The following is a 3185-nucleotide window of genomic DNA, read 5'->3' as shown; positions in this document are numbered from 1 at the left end:
TAATTAGGCAATTATGTCAGTAGCAGTTGCTACTGAGGACAGCAATGAGGAAAGATGGCAATAAAGAGAACAGTATAGACGAGCATAACAAGATAAGCAGGGATAATTATATTTCACCCAACTGGCCGGCTTAGATGGTGAGGGACACAGTGGTTACAAGTTCTGAATCATCTTCTAGGTCATAGTAGAAAGGCCACGCTCAATGAAGAGAATCACAGATTTTTTCCATGAAGATCATATGATATTTTTATTTACTAATTTCCACTAGGTGCAGTCTAAAGAGAATTTATTTTACAGGCAAGTTTTTTCTAAGATTTTTTTATTATACTAAAATTGGAACGATACAGAGAAGATTAGCATGGCCCCTGTGCAAGGATGACTCGCAAATTTGTGAAGCGTTCCATATTTTTACCTACTAAACATAGAGCTTCCATATAATCCAGCAATTCCACTCTTAGGTATTTACCCAAATGACACAGAAACATCAATTCCAAAGAGCACCTGCACCCCTATGTTTATAGCAGCACTGTTTACAATAGCTAAGCTTTGGAAGCAACCCAAATGCCCAAAAATAGATGACTGGATCAAGAAGATGTGGTACATATACACCATGGAATATTACTCAGCAATCAAAAAAGATAAACACATGCAGTTTGCAGCAACATGGATGGAGCTAGGAGGGATCATGCTCAGCGAAATAAGCCAGAAAGAAAAAGAAAAATACCGGATGGTCTCACTCATAGCAGGAATTTAGAAAACCTAAATAAGAGACCAGGAAAAAGACTAATCAATACAAAGTAAAAATCAAAATCAACAAGCAACTATAAACCAGAGACACACTGCTGTGGTGGTGGCGAGGAGGGAGGGACAGGGAAAGGAAGGGCTAGAGTCAAAATAAGGGGGGGTGCAATTGTATGGGGAATATAACCAAAATGAAAATGCATACATCATGCAAAAAGGGAAAAAGATGTAAGAATTATACAAAATAAAATATTTTTTTTAAAAAAGATTTATTTATTTATGCGTACAAGAACTGGGGTACAAGCCAGAGGTGCAGGGAGTGAGAGGATTCACCAGAGACAGAGTAGGGAACAGAACAGGGCAGATCTACTGAAATACACTGCTGAGGGGAGCAGTGGGTGTGACAGGAGAGGTCTGCAATGCCATGTGGGTCACCTCCCAGCCAGGCTGGGAGTTGAACTCATGCTGCAGTGGCTGGCAATAGCTTGATAGCACTGTCTTTAACCCCTGCACCAACAGGAGACTCTACAGAGCATTTTTAAGAGGGGCAGATATAGCTGGATCACGAATAACACTCCCCTACAGTTTTAAAGGCATGACACCAATATAAACTTAATACCACTCTTACTTCCCAAAGGTAACAGACCTCAGGTTAAATCTAATCATATTCTCAGTCATGACCTAAGTCTTCTTTGTAGTTAAGCTGGGGAAACTTGGGGAATTATCTAGTAGTTATTTTGACAGAGAAAACCCCAACAATGTCTGTATTTTCCAGGATCTCTAAAAGTAATGTTGTAGAATTATTGATCCTCTCTATGTGTGACAAGGACAGAGTTCCGTTTCTCCAATATATTTAAGAGAAGCAGAGAATGAGGAAACACTATCTCTTAGTTCTACAATGTCTGAAAGACTACACTTCACCTGATAAATGTATAGAATGTAACCTCTGTTAAAGGGAATTCACATGTATGCCTGTACCTTTTCTGGAAAAATGTGATAATAAGTCCTACTTTGCAAGGCTACTGTGAAGATTATAGAAAATGCATTTAAGGTGCACAGAATAGTGTCGACTTTACAGTATGTCTTTATTAGTTTACAATTAATACTTTGCATAAATTATTCTTCAAATTCTGTAAATTATTCTTATAAAAAGAAGCCTTGAACTACAGGAACTCCTGGAAAAGAATCTATGGAAATCTAAAGTGGGCAGGGATGTGAGCTAAAAGGATTCAATTATGATATTCATAATATTTCATAAAATTTTACAGAACTTCCTGACATTGTGGAACATATGAGTTTTTAAAACATGCAGTAGCCAAAGATAGAGGAGGGAGGAGCAGAGACAGATAAGCGTCTGCATGGAGAGTTGTGGTGTCTGTCAGGATGCTAACTATCAGAAGAGATTACCAAGCACCTAAGATGATAGCAGGGGTTGAAAGCACCCAGAGAGGGAAGATAAATGTCAAGAAACTAAGAAATGAAGGGTAAAATCCAATGTTATCTTATCACTGGCATTGGTGAAAGATAGCCACAGCACTCCTATAAAGAAGCTTCCGGAACTGATTCAGTCCTGGAGGAAGCCTGGGAAATCCTGTGCAGTAACAACAGTTGAAGAAATCCACTTTTAAGAATTCCCTTCGGCAGATGAACTAACCAGCAGTCTCTGTGTGTGCTTGCAAGTTACAGCCAAGCAATAAGTCATCTCCAGACCTTCAAGTCAAGCATGAGAAGCTTGAAGCTCATGGTGCTTGTATTCAGATTTTCTCCCTTTTCATTTTCTACATAAAAATCAATCTTTCCTATCACCATTGGGGCAATATCCTTATCTAGAGAATACCTAGAGAACGTATGTGTGTATGTAATAATGTGTGTGTAATCCTGTGTGTATATGCACATGTCTATTTTATGCATAGAAACACACTGACAGTGGTGTTCTTGTTTTCCATACTTTTTTAAAAAAAAGATTTCTTTATTTATGCAGAGGGATGCAAGGCAGAGGTGTGGGGGTGAGAGGATTCACCAGAGACAGAATGGGGAGCAGAACAGGCAGATGTACTGAAATACCCAGCTGAGGGGTGCAGCGGGAAAGACAGTAGAGGTCTGCTGTGCCATGTGGGTCAGCTCCCTGGCCAGGGATCAAACTCATACTGCAGTGGCTGCAGATAGCTTCATAGTGCTGTGTCTTAGCCCCTTGGGCCACCAGGGAAGCCCCATATACTTAATGATTATCTATTACTTACATCCATTTCTAAAATTGAAGTATTAAAATCCTTATGTGAAATTATAGATTTGTTTAACTGCTCACTTTGAAGGTTTAACAGTGCTTACCTGGTATATTTTAAAGTTACTTTAATAGGCACATTACTGTGAAATGACCCTTTTGTCATTATGTTATGATCTTATTTGTCCCTCTTTATCCCTGATAGTATCCCTAATCTAAAGGC

At 39.0% G+C, this 3185-nt stretch overlaps 1 pseudogene; it reads left to right on the top strand.

Moving 5' to 3' along the window:
* The first annotated feature begins 309 nt into the window (after positions 1-309).
* LOC119252262 (U6 spliceosomal RNA) lies at positions 310-410 on the top strand (annotated as a pseudogene).
* Positions 411-3185: the final 2775 nt, after the last annotated feature.

The sequence above is a fragment of the Talpa occidentalis genome, unplaced genomic scaffold (genome assembly GCF_014898055.3).
Source record: "Talpa occidentalis isolate TD23 unplaced genomic scaffold, MPIMG_talOcc4v2.1, whole genome shotgun sequence".
Lineage (NCBI taxonomy): Eukaryota > Metazoa > Chordata > Mammalia > Eulipotyphla > Talpidae > Talpa > Talpa occidentalis.
The sequence above is the reverse complement of the archived record's forward strand: the minus strand, read 5'-3'. Positions and strand labels throughout refer to the sequence as shown.